A 17,765-nucleotide genomic window follows, 5' to 3' on the forward strand; every position below is an offset into this window, starting at 1 on the left:
CCATCTTGAATTAGAAGTCAGTTCAGTGTTTCAACACAGCACTTCAAATGTTTGGATCTATCTCTTTTAGATCTGAAAAATTAAATTTAATTAGACTTGATAGGAAAAGGAATTTAGGCTACCTTCATACTGCCCAGGATTGTCCTCTACTTACATCAGGGTTTTTGGCTTTGGTGCAGGCAGTTAATGATGAGAGGGTAGAAGGAGGAGGCAGATGGGAGCCAGACAAATACATAGATGCATGGGCCCAGGAGCCAAGACAGCCTGGTAACAATAGCTCTAGATAACTGTCACTCTGCCTCTTGTATTCATTCTTCAAGGTCCAGATTAAGTTTTACATTCCAACTTTTCCATCCCAGGCTGATTCTCCAAATAGCTGAGGATATTAATATATTCATTATTATCTATACAATTTAGTTCTTTTCATATAGTCTCTATAATATAGTTCTTTTGCTTTCTAGTTTTTATACTATCTAATATAAAACTTCAAATATGAAATTAGTTTTCCTTAGAAGACTCTAAGTTACTGATATGATTTGGTCATGTATGTGTGTGCTAAGTCGCTTCAGTCATATCCAACTCTTTGCTACCCTGTGGACTGTAGCCTGCCAGTCTCCTCTGTCCATGGGATTCTCCAGGCAAGAATACTGGAGTGGAGATTGCCCTGCTCTCCTCCAGAGGATCTTCCTGATCCTGGGACTGAACCCTTATCTGAGGCATCGCCTGCATTGGCAGGTGGGTTCTTTACCCCTAGTGCCACCTGAGAAGCCCAATTTAGTCATAATTAGACCAGGTCAGCCTTTAGAAATGCTAATTTGTTGGTTGAACACACAAATTCACACAACACGGAATAAAACACAGAGTAACTACTAACATGTACCTAATGAAGTATAGGGGCTTTCCAGGTGGCACTAGTGGTAAAGAGCTTGCCTGCCCCAGTACAAGAGACATAAGAGAAAGAGGCTCGATCCCTGGGTCAGGAATATCCCCTGGAGAAGAGAATGGCAACCCACTCCAGTATTCTTGCCTGGAGAATCCCAGGAACAGAGGAGTTTGGTGGGCTATATAGTCCATAAGGTCACAGAGAGTCAGATATGACTGAAGTGACTTAGCACAGCAGAATGAAGTGTAGTTGGGCCACAAGGGATTGGCTGGTTTTAAACACACATTAAATCTTTCAAGTGTATATATTTTTATAAAAGATATGTATTTAGTATGTATAAGATATATACTTTTCCACATAATACTGGAAGTCAGTAAGATCTTGGGCTCAACTTAAAGGAAACCAGTTTGAATCCTGACCCTACCATCTTATCAGCTGTGTGAGTAAAAGCCTCAGTTTCTGCATCTGGAAAATGGGGATACTATAGTACCTTCCTCAAAGAGTTGAATTAAGACATGACCCAGTTCAGTCTGAATTTCCCCAAAGTGCCTCAGAAGGATGTGACTTAATTCTTTAGACAGAACTTCAAGATTTAAATTCTCTCTAATTCAATATGAGGCTAGTAGGAAACCAAACCCAAATCATAAACCAACAACTAGAACCTGCCCCAATTCAGTCATTACCAGAGCTGTTTTGGTTTTAGGAATTATTTCACAGTTGAGTTGTTGGTTTTTATTCCAACTCAATTTGTGCACGTTATTAAAAATGGAATGAGCAAGCCTGTGGCATGTCTGGCAAGAGGAAAGAGGCCAAATTCCAGTTCTTTCTGCTTGACCTCCCTGTGAAATTTTCCAGCGGGTGTAGCAACATTGGGTTTCACTCTTAATGTTGAACCATGTGTACCATGCTTGCGGGTGACTGTTAAGCAGCTGTCATTTCCAATACCCCAGGTGGGCAGAAACCCAGTTTTTAGATGTATCGAGGGAAAAATTCCCTTCTTCCTGGCCCCATGGTAGGTTTTGACTCCAATATTTCATTCTCCTGACATGTGGGTAATCTCTCATTGACACCTGGAGGCTTTGTGCGGGGAAAGCAGAATATTAACCATGAGATTCTCCATGTGACTCTGAAAGACCGCTTTTTGCCTGCAATTTGTGAAGTTTTTGTGACTCTCTTTGGGATCCTTCTGGATAAAGAAACTTCTATAAACCTCACTTATTATGATGATAACTGCTGGCAGAATCGAAGTTACATATGTGCATCAGGAGGACAGTCTATTCTCTTTGTGCCACAAAAACCCTCCATTTATCCATACAAATATTTTTGAAAGGAGCAAAGCTGAAATGTCTTCTCTCCAGCTGAGGTGCGGTTCTGTTGTTGCTGCGTGGTAAATTGGGTCACCGTCCAGCTCTGCATCCGGCACCTGCTCAGCCACATAATGGGGAAATGAGTGCTTCTATAGTGACGGTGGCAGCGTGCAGCCAACCTGGGCTGCAGATCGCCGCAGACAGCTAATAAGGAGTCCAGGAGAGCCGATCATTCAGACTGCTGCCTTTGTTGCTCTTGTCTGGGAGGAAAGACATTACTAAAAGGAAAATTGTTCTTTTAACTCCTACTTTTGAACTCTTCCTGTGCTTTCTGAGGAGAATGATTTTAAAAGGTTAGAGTTTGTGAGGGTGTGCCAATTTGGAGAAGGAAATATCTCTAATGCATAGGAGTATTGGGAAACTGTAGATGTTTCTGGAGACTAAATGGGAGGAGGGGATCTGAGACTGATTAAAAAGGATTTCATAGTTGAATAAGTGGCATTGTGGGGATGATGGAGTGAATATTAGACACACAGTTCAGATATTTTTTAAAAACGTTTAAACATATGTATTTATTTATTTGGTTGTACTTGGTCTTAGTTGTAGCATTTAAAATCTTTAGTTGCAGCATGTAGGATCTAGTTCCCTGCCCAGGGATTGACTCAGGCTCCTTGTACTGGGAGCACCTCATCTTAGCCACTGGACCATGAGGAAAATCTCAGAGCTCAGAGTTTAAATCCAGCATCTACTTTCTGTGGAGCTTTGCCTCAGTTTCTCATTTGTACAAGAGGATTAGTGTAGATGAAATGAGCAGAGTGCCTGGCGTATAACAGGTAGTTATTAAGTATTCATTAAACCCAAAAGTAACTGTGTGAGAGAGGGCTTGTATCAGTCAGGCAAGGTGAGGTTTCTCTTGGTAACGTGTAAGCCCCAGATGTCAGTGGCTTAAAGAGCAAAGGTTTATATCTCTGAATATATGCTAATGTATCTGTGCCTTTAGCAATTTGAAGAGGAGACTGAAGGAATATGAGGATTTATTCATATAGCAGATAATGTTAATTGTCTTCCAATATCTATTTTCCCTTCTAACTTAAGAGAATTCCCACCACTCTGTCTTGGCAGAGCTGGAAACTAAAGCCTCTTCTAGCCTGATGGATGCAGGGCCTCCTCCACAAAGTTATTTTTTGAATATAATTAACATTTAATGACTACCAGTTTTTCCGTGTCTATTGCAGCTACTGATACAATGGCCACGCACTAAGCTTTAACCGGTGGAATGGACAGAAGCAATGGGCAAACATCTATGTCATGTTGTTAATAAGGAAGATTTAACTGCTGATTTCTTTTCTATTTTGCTGTTTTCGGAAACAGTTTCTGATATTGTCATTTTGAACCCAAGGACAGAAGCCACATATTGAGGATGACTCTCACTACTTTGGACTGCCTGCCAATCTCTGAACTACTATGTGAGCAAGAAAGAAGTCTTCTGTGTTGGTTAAGCCATTGTATTCTGCACTGTGCTCCTTCTTATAGAAATTTAGCTTCTACCATACCTAACAGCTTTCTCTTTCCCAGTTAAGTTTTATTTTCAGCACCATATTTACATTGATTAAATTTCTTCTTTACTATTTCATATTCTCGTGTATTAGAGAGCATGTGGGAGATTGGACTTTGCTGAATGTGAGATTTAGGACAATTCTTATACTTTGTGTGCATGTTTGTGTGCGTGTGTGCATGTGTGTGTGCACACACACAGATTTTATCTTCCCAAATTAATCATGTAACAGTTAACACAAGAGTTTTTGAGTTCCAGGTTGTCTAGGACTTGTTCTTCCAAACCAGTATTCTAGCTTAGATCATCAGATCTATTTTATTCATCCAGGCAAGTTATTTTACCTAGTACAAAACCAAATCCTGTGTGATCAACATCCAAAGATGCAGTAAAAAGACTCCCAGGGCTTAATGGTCTTGTGCATTACGACAAAAATTCTGGAGGCCTGTGTAGGTATGAAAATAAGCCCAATCTGCCTTTGCATAGCCCTATTTTCTTCATTTGGTTCCACTTCATAGTTGAATATGTGCCTGAAGTAAAGGTCTGCATTTTTAGAAAATGTGATTTTCATATTCTGAAGGCAAGTGGACTCTTTGTAAGGAGCTGGCACTCTGTTGGGTGGGTAGGTTTGCACATTAACAACTGGAGATAGGACAGGGTGGAGAGACAGTCAGGATTCTTTGGTAAGGCTGAGCTTTTGCCTTTCCATTTGGTCATTTGATGGTTTACTTAGTATCTTGAAATGGAGTAAAAATTAGTTAGCTGTTTTTCTACCTTACCTTCCCAAACTCACGTCCTAATGGGTTAAACAGATATAATCTCCACTCCCCAAACCCTCCCCCCAGGTTTGTTTTCTTGATAAAATGATGGAAAATTCAGCCAATCACCTTGTTCTTTCCACAGAAGGTCAGACTGGATTCTTGTTGACAGCTGTTTAGATGAAACCAACTAAATCAGAGTACTGAATGCATTCTTTGTTTTAGCATCCTAGAGACAAAAAAAAAATATTATTGGTAGCATGTTTTGCTGAGCATTCTAGCAGGCTTCAAGCAGAATTAGTGATAGTAATAAGCAGTCTGTCTAAATAATCCAGTGAAAACCAGAATGCTGGGTTTTTAATTGTTTCTTAATTAGAAGAGGAAGGCTGTTTAGAGGATAAACATATTAAAATGCATTTTTTGTAGAATTGTGTCTCACCCATTCTATTCTTTGTATTATACTCAAGCAAGTTATTGTATGTTATATCTCAAAATAAAATACTGTAATTATAACACGTATTTATAAAAGGGATCCACTCCACAGACTAAAATTCCTGTCAGAAAATTCCCATATGGGATATTGTTTTGTTAAGTGACTTAAATATAATTTTAGAGCTGAGGCTAGAAGTCAGTGATTCTAAGAATACACATTTTAATTGATTTATGAATATGATTAATGATCACAGAATAAAATACTACATTTCCTCTTCTGTTCAGTATTACTATTAGAAAGTCACAGCTTCTATTTGTTCAGATTTTGTAGTCACTTAAATAATTTGTAATTCAAATAAACTTTAGCCATGACATATTACATTCATGACAAATTAGCTTGAGTTTTGCTCACCTACGTAAAATCTGTTTCAAATGCTGAAATAATGATGGAAGTAACTCATTTGAATTACTACGATCATGTAAAGGAAGAATGTGCTCATTCTGGAAGCTCTGGGCAACTCAAAAACTATCACACATCATCTTTACTTACTGAAAGAGAAGAATAGAGTCATGAGCTGGGGAACTCCACAGGAATGAGTTGTATTGAAGCAAACAATGTAAATAATAAATCTTGTCAGATTAATATAACTTCTTGCTATGATCTAACAGAAAACCTTATGACTTAAAAATAATAAAGGGCAGTGAGGTTGGTATAATCTAATCTAACTTCAACTCATGTAATTTGATCATCAAAAATTCTTGGCTAGCTTCTACATCTAAAGATGATGAAGGAGCTTCTTGAAACATCAACTGTAATTTTGTCTATTCTCTACCAAGCCTTCAGGATTAGGAGTTTCATACTCAAAGCCTGATGGATGCAGTTAGATAATTGGATAACTGAACCAGAAGGTATAAGACTCTAGGGAACAGCGGTGACAGTGGAGAGTTCTTGTGGCTGCCCCACTCCAGCCAATGATCACCATGTGCAAATCTGGGGTGAGTGAAAAGATTTTACAGTTTTCAAGAGAAATTGGAAGTTGGGTTTTTAATGTGAAATCCGCTGCTTTTTATAAGTTGATGAGAGGTTTCAAATGCTGTAAGCTAGTTAGTTAGCTGTTATACTTATTTTAACTCAGGGACCACAAAGTTGAAATATCTGAATTAGATATTGATAGTGAAAATTAATTTAATCACACTGATGTTTTTTAACTTTTCTTTCATTGGAGTGAAAATATCTTCTTGATTGTCTGAGTGCAGGCCTACTTTGGGGATATATACATGAGAGAGCACCTTAGAATCAGTAAATTTTATCCATTTATTTGTAATTCTCATATTTGGAAATAACGTGCTATAGAAGCTCCATGATAACCTTGACTTAGGTGGGTGTCATAAGCAATTCAGGCTTTGCCATAATAAATGTTAGAAGTTAGCTGAAAGGAACAAGTTAAAGCTCCAGTGATGAATAATTGCTCACCTAGAGATAAAAAGAGAAACACACCTATAATGTAAACATAAAATAACTGATGGATATAAAAACAGTGACTGGAAATATCCTTGAAGTCATAATGACTTGGAAGTTAAATGTCATCTTTTACAAATTGTATGACCTGGGGAAGGCTAGGGTATAGGAAGAGGTCAGAAAAATGTGTATATCCACCGCATATGCTGCAAAACTTGAAAGTTTATGAAGCATTTGTACCATATAACTAACTAATTCATTTGATGTAGCCAGCATGTTTCTAAGGTACAATACCACTGCAAGGAGGTATAAAAAATAGAAGAGGGTATTATTATGAAGTAAGAGAGAGATAAAAGACACAAGGAAGGGCTCATCAAAGAACAGGAACTCAGGCTTGGATTCTGGCCACTATTTAACTAGCCCTGTGTATGTGGGGCAAGTTATCTTCTCTATGACCAAAGTTTCTAATCTGTTAAAATGGGATAATGAGAGGATCCTCAAGAGCACAAACTGATGGATGAATAATTATCTGGCATTACTATTAATATTATAACTAGAAAAAGTTAGTGAAAAAACAGAAAGGAATAAAAAACGTGCTTGTTACTATGTATTATATATATATATATGGCCCTCATTTTAAGCACTCTATGGATTGATTTGCTTATTTCTCACAATAAATGTGTTAGAGTTGATTATTTTAATTTCAGAGGTATAAGATTGAAGTTTAATGAGTTTAAGTATAGTAGAAGCTCTTTTAAACAACTTCTTCCTCACTACTTTTCTAGATTATCCTGAACTGCAAATTCCACCTGTAGAGCTCATGTGGGTGCCTGTGACTTCTGAATGTCTGTGACGTCAAGGATGCTCTGGTACCTGCTCTGGTCACAACTGCTCCCACCAGCAGCATTGTGGACCTCCCACAAGTTGTCTGTGTGTGTTTCCTACACTATTTATGTGTCTTCTTATAATCAAACCTGACCCTAAAATTGATGGGGTCACGCATAAGAGTATAAAGGAGATCCATATCCTCTGTGTCTAAATGTTTAAAGGTATAATTTAAACTAGCAAACTCTTAAAAATAGTATGTTCTATCCTTACTTGGTAAATAAATCTTCATAAAGATCTGGAAGTCTTGATCCCTTTGGTGTTTCTAACCGTGGTGATGTAAGGAAGTCCCACCCTCGCCAGCTTGCCCTGCAGTCTTCTGCCATCTCTTCTAACCGCAAATCTGTCCCACACCATTAGGGGTCTGAGGTAGTTTATGAACAACTTAAAACTATGCTTCCAAACTTTGCTCACACCCAAACTTTTTTTCATGCTATTCGACCAGGGAATTTCCAGGCTTTGTACCTGGAATATGGTTGGGAAAGACTGGTGTGGTCTGTGGACAGACATGGTGCTTTAGTTCCATTGAGAGGAGCATGACAAGAACAGGATCAAATGTGGATTTCTGAAGCATTGGTTCAGAACAGGGGTCCCTGTTCCTATGTCTGGAGGAGGTATTGTCATTCAGTTATGTTATGTGGAATGATGAAATGTTAGCATGCAAGTGCATGATTATTATTTCTATGAAAACTATCCTGGAAATTTCAAATTTCTATGTGAGTAGTTAAAACATAGTTATATTCAGTTCAGTTCAGTCGCTCAGTCGTGTCCAACTCTTTGCCACCCCATGAATTTATATTAGATATAGGTAAAATTTATTGAAATTTTGGAAGAGAAATAAAAATGTATAAATTTCCTAGATTCAGCTTAATTATCAGATGTTAAGCTCTAGGATGAAAGTGAAAGAGGAGAGTGAAAAAGTTGGCCTAAAGCTCAACAATCAGAAAATGAAGATCATGGCATCTGGTCTCATCACTTCATGGGAAATAGATGGGGAAACAGTGGAAACAGTATCAGACTTTATTTTTTGGGCCTCCAAAATCACTGCAGATGGTGATTGCAGCCATGAAATTAAATGACACTCCTTGGAAGGAAAGTTATGACCAACCTAGATAGCATATTCAAAAGCAGAGACATTACTTTGCCAACAAAGGTCCATCTAGTCAGTTCAGTTCAGTCGCTCAGTCATGTCTGACTCTGCAACCCCATGAATCACAGCACAGCAGGCCTCCCTGTCCATCACCATCTCCTGGAGTTCACTCAGACTCATGTCCATCGAGTCCGTGATGCCATCCAGCCATCTCATCCTCTGTCATCCCCTTTTCCTCCTGCCCCCAATCCCTCCCAGCATCAGAGTCTTTTCCAGTGAGTCAACTCTTCGCATGAATGGCCAAAGTACTGGAGCTTCAGCTTTAGCATCATTCCTTCCAACGAAATCCCAGGGCTGATCTCCTTCAGAATGGACTGGTTGGATCTCCTTGCAGTCCAAGGGACCCTCAAGAGTCTTCTCTAACACCACACTTCAAAAGCATCAATTCTTCAGTGCTCAGCCTTCTTCACAGTCCAACTCTCACATCCATACATGACCACAGGAAAAACCATAGCCTTGACTAGATGGACCTTAGTCGGCAAAGTAATGTCTCTGCTTTTGAATATACTATCTAGGTTGGTCATAACTTTTCCTCCAAGGAATAAGTGTCTTTTAATTTCATGGCTGCAATCACCATCTGCAGTGACTTTGGAGCCCCCCAAAATAAAGTCTGACACTGTTTCCATTGTTTCCCCATCTATTTCCCATGAAGTGATGGGACTAGATGCCATATCTTCATTTTCTGGGCTATGGTTTTTCCAGTAGTCATGTATGGATGTGAGAGTTGGACTGTGAAGAAGGCTGAGCACCGAAGAATTGATGCTTTTGAACTGTGGTGTTGGAGAAGACTCCTGAGAGTCCCTTGGACTGCAAGGAGATCCAACAAGTCCATTCTAAAGGAGATCAGTCCTGGATGTTCTTTGGAAGGACTGATGCTAAAGCTGAAACTCCCATACTTTGGCCACCTCATGCGAAGAGTTGACTCATTGGAAAAGACTCTGATGCTGGGAGGGATTGTGGGCCGGAAGAGAACGGGACGACAGAGGATGAGATGGCTGGATGGCATCACCGACTCAATGGACATGAGTTGAGTGAACTCCTGGAGTTGATGATGGACAGGGAGGCCTGGCGTGCTGCAATTCATGGGGTCACAAAGAGTCAGATACAACTGAGTGACTGAACTGAACTGAACTGAAGCTCTTTATCATATTTAGAAATTGAGAATTGTGTATGATACATTAGGGATGTGAGTTATGCAAAAAAATCAATGAGGAGCTCCAATCTATGGACTCTTATTTAAAGAAATAACCATGTTCTATGATAAAGATTGAAAATGGAATTTGCATTTATTTATTCAAAATAAGATGGAAGAAAATGTTTAAAATATAATCCAAAGTATATTGCCTGTTTTGATCACAGTTTTGTGTTTTTTTTTAACTGACCAATTCCTAGTCCCAATCTTATTGGCAAAACAGGCTTCTCTTATAACTGGCCCTGGGTTAGGGAGGTGATAGGTTAGAAATGTTAGGATGAAAGGTCTATCTTAATCTTAGGTCGTTCCTTAATGCAAAGATTGTGCCTGTAACTCCTATGCTTTATTATTAAGAGTAAAATAAGTATTAAGCCATTCGTGTGTGTAGTACTCAGTAGAACTTTTTTGAATAAATTGAATATTGAATATGCTAGGATTATGTCTTAAAAATGGATTAGTTTTCAAGAGGCATTATGGAAATCCTGAATTATAAGTTTGTTTATCTAAGGTATTTTCTGGCTTGGAGGCTTTAAGAAAAACTTTTATATTATAGCATTCTATGATTAACCCTAATACCAACCTCAAAGAAGGCACTTGTCTTTTCCTTAGTTTTGACTCTATGAAAGCTTTATGACTTTCCTTAATGATGAAATTTTTTCTGTGCAATATGTTAAGAGCTTGCTTAAAAGATTGGAATAGCTAAATGAGAGGGCTTTTCTGGTGGCACAGATGGTGAAGAAACCACCTGCAATGCAGGAGACCTGGGTTCCATCCCTGGGTTGGGAAGATTCCCTGGAAGAGGGCATGGCAACACACTCCAGTATTCTTGCCTGGAGAATCACCATGGACAGAGGAGCCTGGCAGGCTACAGTCCATGGGATTATGAAGAGTTGGACACAACTGAGCAACTAAGCTTAGCACAGCTAAATGAGAAACCTAGGAGAGGTGTACTAGCTCAAAATGACTTTTAGAAAGATGATCAAAGGGTAATAAATGAAGACTCAGCAGAAATATAAAGTATCACCAAGAGAAATATGTGCTGTGCATGTGACCCTTTCAAAAGAGAGAGGGAGGAGCATGTTCATAGGGTTCAGTTTCAGTGAAGTAACAGGTACCTTGGAAACCCTTAACCTCAAGAGCAGCGATGGTTGGAGTCCAGGGTCTTTCTGCCTAGAATGTAGGGGGCTTTTAAAGATGCTTGGCTGTGACACATTTGCTGTGATGAAAGGGAAAAAAATGAAGGTGTTATCTTGCTCCTTTAAGTTATTATGACCATTGATTTTTATTTAAAAAATGTTTTGATGTAGACCATTAAAATTTTCTTTAAATTTATTTTAATTGGAGGCTAATTACTTTACAATATTGTATTGGTTTTGCCATACATTGACATGAATCTGCCATGGATGTACATGTGTTCCCCCTCCCACCTACCTGCCCATCTCATCCCTCTGGGTCATCCCAGTGCACCAGCCCTGAGCACCGTGTATCATGCATCCAACCTGGACTGGCGATTCGTTTCACATATGATAATATACATGTTTCAAAGCCATTCTCCCAAATCATCCCACCCTTGCCCTCTCGCACAGAGTCCAAAAGACTGTTCTATACATCTGTGTCTCTTTTGCTGTCTCGCATACCGGGTTATGTTACCATCTTTCTAAATTCTATATATATGCGTTAGTATACTGTATTGGTGTTTTTCTTTCTGGTTTACTTCACTCTGTATAATAGGCTCCAGTTTCATCCACCTCATTAGAACTGATCCATTTTTTAAAAGTCTTTATTCGATTTGTCACAATATGGCTTCTGTTTTATGTTTGGTACTTTTTCCATGAGGCACGTGGGACATTAGCTCCCTGATCAGGGATGGGACCTCTTCTCCCTGCATTAGAAGGCAAAGTCTGAGGAAGTTCTGCTGCTGATTTTCTTTTGCTTTTTTTAAAAATTAAATTTATTTCTGCTGCTGCTTTTTTAAAGATAACTAATGATGTATGAGTTGGTATCCTCAGAATAGATTATAAAGAATATAATACTTCCTTTCTTTCCTTTTACTTCTTCTGTGGAAGACCATCTGAAATTTTGGTGGTAACACTTCTGAAAGAGGCAACTCTTTGTGTGCTGCCTGTATCATTTAGAAATCTGAGCATTTCCAAGTCAACAGGCAGCTTTACCAAAGGACTGATGCTGTTGCTTGTTTAAAGCACTGGCATGCTCAGTCTCTTAGGAGGGACTTAAAACTTCCCATCACCTCCACAGAGCTTCTCAAGCTTTGTGTGCTCTGGGAGATCTTGTTAAAATGAACTTTCTGATTTAATATGTACCAGAGATCAAATTGCTAACATCTGTTGGATCATTGAAAAAGTAAGAAAGTTCCAGAAAAACTTCTGCTTTATTTACTACACTGAAGCCTTTGACTGTGTGGATCACAACAAACTCTGGAAAAGTCTTAAAGAGATGGCAATACCAGACCACCTGACCTGCCTCTTGAGAAATCTGTAAGCAAGTCAAGAGGCAACAGTTAGAACTGGACATGGAACAACAGACTGGTTCCAAATTGGGAAAGGAGTATGTCAAGGCTGTATATTGTCACCCTGCTTATTTAACTTCTATGCAGAGTACATCATGTGAAATGCCAGGCTGGATGAAGCACAAGCTGGAATCAAAATTGCTGGGAGAAATACCAATAACTTCAGATATGTAGATGATACCACCTTTATAGCAGAAAGCAAAGAAGAACTAAAGATCCTCTTGGTGAAAGTGAAAGAGGTGAGTGAAAAAGTTTGCTTAAAACTCAACATTCAGAAAACTAAGATCAAGGCATCTGATCCCATTGCTTCATGGCAAATAGATGGGGAAACAGTGACAGAATTTATTTTTTTGGACTCCAAAAATCACTGAAGCCATGAAATTAAAAGACACTTGCTCCTTGGAAGAAAAGCAGACACATTACTTTGCCAACAAAGGTCCATCTAGTCAAAGCTATGGTTTTCCAGTAGTCATGTATGGATGTGAGTGAGTGAAGTCACTCAGTCATGTCCGACTCTTTGCGACCCCATGGATGGTAGCCTACCAGGCTCCACAGTCCATGGGATTTTCCAGGCAAGAATACTGGAGTGGGCTGCCATTTCCTTCTCCAGGGGATCTTCCCAGCCGAGGATTGAACCTAGGTCTCCTGCATTGCAGACAGACACTTTACCGTCTGAGCCACTAGGAATGTGAGAGTTGGACTAAAAAGAAAGATGAGTGCCAAAGAATTGCTGCTTTTGAACTGTGGCATTGGAGAAGACTCTTGAGAGTCCCTTGGACTGGATGGAGATCCAACCAGTCCATCCTAAAGGAAATCAGTCCTGAATATTCATTGAAAGGACTGATGCTGAAGCTGAAACTCCAATACTTTGGCCACCTGATGGGAAGAACTGACTCCTTTGAAAAGACCCTGATGCTGGGAAAGATTGAAGGCAGGAGGAGAAAGGGATGACAGAGGATGAGATGGTTGGATGGCATCACTGACTCTATGGACATGCGTTTGAGCAAGCTTTGGGAGTTGGTGACGGACAAGGAAGCCTGGCGTGCTACAGTCCATGGGATCGCAAAGAGCTGGACACAAGTGAATGAACTGAACTGACTTAATATGAATAGGATGGAGCTTTACATTGCATATTTCTAAACAAATTCCCAGTTGATGCCAATGCTGCTGCTTTAAGGGCATTTGGAGTAGTAAGGACCTAGGCAATAGCTCTTATCTAGAATACAATGCTCATTTTGTGATTCTGAAATTATGGAGAAGTTTTAGAAAATCTAGGTCTCAGAATATAACCTCTTTTATGAATAAGACAGACTTGATGAGAAAAAATGGAAAACAAGAATAGACACAAAACTATTAACTTCTAGCCTGGTCTCACTAGCCAAAGCCAAGAGACAAATTCTGCGGCGGGGTGAGAAGTGTTGTCTACAGAAGTTTGAGCTGGTGTTAGAGGGGGGCTGTCACAGAGCACAGGAAACACTTTGCACCTCGAGGCCAAACTACTTAGCAACTGCTAAGTGGATTCCACTTGCTCCCCTGATCCCATCCTTCCAAAGCTGATAATGAAATCATAGCACTGAACACAAACCAGTGTGAACCAACATAACATTAATAGATGTTCTCAACCATGAAGGGTAAAAGATGAATTTATTCTGTGCCTTGGAGAAAATCACATTGAACCCTATGTCCCTGCTAATTTAGCTAAGAAGGGAAAACTCTGTAGCTGGAGTGAGCACAGGTGGTGTGTCTTTCCTGAAACGTGGTGACTTGAGTCAAGATGTAGTATGTTAAGGGGATGTAGCCACAAAATAGGACTGGGATGTGGGGTTTTTCCATCCACTTCTTTTTCCTCAGCCAAATCATTTAGCATGTGACTGGGCCAGTGCCTATTTAATCATACAAAAATCTTTCATACTACCAGGTCCTGGATCATGGTACCAAATGAGCAATTTGGAGAGAAGAAGGTGAGTTAGGAAAGATGCCAGGGAAACCAGGATAGGCAAAAATCCTATTTCTCATTATATAGTACTTGAGAGAAAGAAAGTATAGAGAGAAATTCAGATGACAATTTTGCAAACAGAGAAAGTGAAATTAGGAGAATTTAGGCACAATGGTACTTGCTTTGGTAGAGTGAGTATTAAACTCTTGTATTTTAGTGGCATTGAATAAAGTTGACCAAATGTCCTGGCTCCTGCTGGAATAAATAAGTCCTCAGAAATCCTGCAAAACCTACACATACTTATTTTTTCCATAGGTTTTTTTTTTTTTTTTTTTTTCTGTAGCTTAGAGGTTAGGAGCACAGAGCCAGGACTTCTAGGTTCAAATCCTATTTCTTCCACTTACAAACTAAGGAAGGTTGAACACATTTCCTGACTTTTTGTACTCCAGTCTCCTTATTTGTAAGATGGAAATAGCAATGGCCTTTTCCCAGTAAGACTGTTATGAAGGGCCAATGAGGACTACAAAAATGCTTTAAGCAATGCCAGGCCTTTGGTAGGTACAATTTGGATTAGCTCTTACTATAGTTGCTTCTATTACTATTTTCATCATCTTGATGATAAAGCTTTCAGATCATCATCTTTCCAGAAACAATCTGACAAGCGAAGGCAGATAAAACGAAGAGCAACTTGCCAATGATTTCCAATAGTAACATTAATTATAACATGAAGGAACTATTCAGAGGAGAAGTTGTTTATTTTGCTTGACTCTTAGGTTAATATACTGTTCTTCTGTGTTTTTATTTTTTTTTTTCAGTTCAACAATTGAATAACTATGGTGAGCCAGAGTTAATTAGACAGCAATGTCTAAAACATTTTTGTTTTTGAAAAGCTGTTATCCTAGAAGGGAGAGAGCAGTTAATGGAGGAGGAAATGGCAACCCACTCCAGCATTCTCAGGGAAATTCCATGGACAGAGGATGGGGGGTGGGGACAGTCCATGGGGTCATAAAGAGTCAGACATGACAGAGTGACTGAGCACACACTACTTTCCCCAAAGTTCTCTGCAGCATCATCGTGACATGGCTTCAGCAAGCATACTTTTTTTTTTTTTAGCTGATTTCTGTTGGCTGTAATTTCTCATTGGTTTATTTCAATGTTTCATTTAAAAGAGATGCCAAGACCAAGGTCCTGCACAGAATGACTATCAGGAAATTATCAGGGAGATTGTTTTGGAGTGCGGAAGATCCAAACATATGATATTTGCTTTGTCTGGGGACTGCCACATTTTGATTGCCACCATGTACATGCCCAGAGCCTAAGAAATGCTGTCCTTGGACTCTGGGCCAGAAAGAAAAATCTGAGGTGAGAGAAATGGCTGGTTTGGTATTTATTTATTGTGGGCTATATACTTTTAATCCCAGCTTTAAATTCCATGGCTGGAAATGCATTTTGTGGACAAGGGACAGGTGAATTTCTAAAAGTGATCTCGGAAGGTTGATTTTTAGAATCCCTGAAGATGGGGATAAAAGAGGGACCTTTTAAATAAACCAAGTGCCCACAATGGCTTTATTACCACACTGCTACTTCACACTGTAGATTACATGAAGGCCTGGAGACTAATTTCAGCAACAGCCACAATTTACTAGCTATAGTGGGCCTCAGATGAATAGTTTCTTGTAAAATCAGTGGCAGCTTTATCCTAGCAGAGCACAAATAAATCAGCGCTTATTATTCCACATTCATTTAATCCTGGGACATTAGTCAGTGAGACCTTTCTGCAGCCTAATAAACAGCAGCAGCAGCAGTTTTTCTTTATGAGAGTAGTTGTTCATCCTAAATTAGAGCCTGCATTAGGCAGAGGCAGAAACTTTTGCAGGATGATTTAAAGATATATAATATGAGACCATAATAGTGTATGAAAACTGTACCCATGTGTATAAATAGAGGAGGGCCATAATTTTGCTGTACATGGGTTACTTCAGAACATGTGGCTTCTTTTATCTTTCTTTCTTGAGAGTTGCCTTTGTTGCAGGTGATGTTGTTATCCTGTCTCTTGACAGGACTCGAGTGTCCTTTTATCTCAACTGGGAGTGGGGTAGGCACTGAAGTTGCATCCTTCTGTTTTTGTTTACCCAGAAGGAGCTCACCCAATTTCCAAGCTGGTGGAGGAAGATGCAGGCAAGGGGTATCTGAAATATACACCTGGCAATTTCAGTCTGCTGATCTGTTACTCAGATCAAAATCACAATTCAAACCCAAATAAAACCTTTTTAATACCAGCTAAGTTCCAGTTACACATTTTCTATTGTAATGTCACCATGTATCAATATGTGGAGAAAAGTATTAGGCTCACATTGTTACTAATGGTGCAGTTTTGTGAGATACTTTCAAGTGAGCCTTCAACATATATAAGTTGGCCTGACTCCATTCATGGGTGGTGTTTAAAAATAGAGAAAAGTGTGTGTTTGTTTATCCACAGCATAAATACGATCTCAGTAGACTGTGGGCTAACTCCATGCAGGATGTTCTTTCATAACCACCATCAGGGAAAAATACCTCAGGAAGCAATCAGCTTAATAAAAATACATGTAATTCCACAAGCAAATGGAGAATCAAAAATGATTTTGTTCACTCCTGTGTGGAGTGTGCAAGTCACTTTTACTGTATTGTTTGTATTTGTAGACTAATACAGTACCTCATGCCCAAGGTAAGAGAAACCCAAGTAAGATGGTAGGTGTTGCAAGAGGGCATCAGAGGGCAGACACACTGAAACCATACTCACAGAAAACTAGTCAATCTAATCACACGAGGACCACAGCCTTGTCTAACTCAATGAAACTAAGCCATGCCCGCAGGGAAACCCAAGATGGTGGGTCACGGTGGAGAGGTCTGACAGAATGTGGTCAACTGGAGAAGAGAATGGCAAACCACTTCAGTATTCTTGCCTTGAGAACCCCATGAACAGTATGAAAAGGCAAAATAGTAGAATACTGAACGAGGAACTCCCCAGGTCAGTAGGTGCCCAATATGCTACTGGAGATCAGTGGAGAAATAACTCCAGAAAGAATGAAGGGATGGAGCCAAAGCAAAAACAATACCCAGCTGTGGATCTGACTGGTGATAGAAACAAAGTTCGATGCTATAAAGAGCAATATTGCATAGGAACCTGGAATGTCAGATCCATAAATCAAGGCAGATTGGAAGTGGTCAAACAAGAGATGGCAAGAGTGAACACCAGCATTTTAGAAATCAGCGAACTAAAATGGACTGGAATGGGTGAATTTAACTCAGATGACCATTATATCTACTACTGTGGGCAGGAATCCCTCAGAAGAAATGGAGTAGCCATCATAGTCAACAAAAGAGTCCGAAATGCAGTACTTGGATGCAATCTCAAAAACGACAGAATGATCCCTGTTCGTTTCCAAGGCAAACCATTCAATATTATGGTAATCCAAGTCTATGCCCCAACCAATAATGCTGAAGAAGCTGAAGTTGAACGGTTCTATGAAGACCTACAAGACCTTGTAGAAGTAACACCCAAAAAAGATGTCCTTTTCATTATAGGGGCCTGGAATGCAAAAGTAGGAAGTCAAGAAACACCTGGAGTAACAGGCAAATTTGGCCTTGGAACGAAGAATGAAGCAGGGCAAAGACTAATAGAGTTTTGCCAAGAAAATGCAC

Source organism: Oryx dammah, unplaced genomic scaffold (genome assembly GCF_014754425.2).
Source record: "Oryx dammah isolate SB20612 unplaced genomic scaffold, SCBI_Odam_1.1 HiC_scaffold_1, whole genome shotgun sequence".
Lineage (NCBI taxonomy): Eukaryota > Metazoa > Chordata > Mammalia > Artiodactyla > Bovidae > Oryx > Oryx dammah.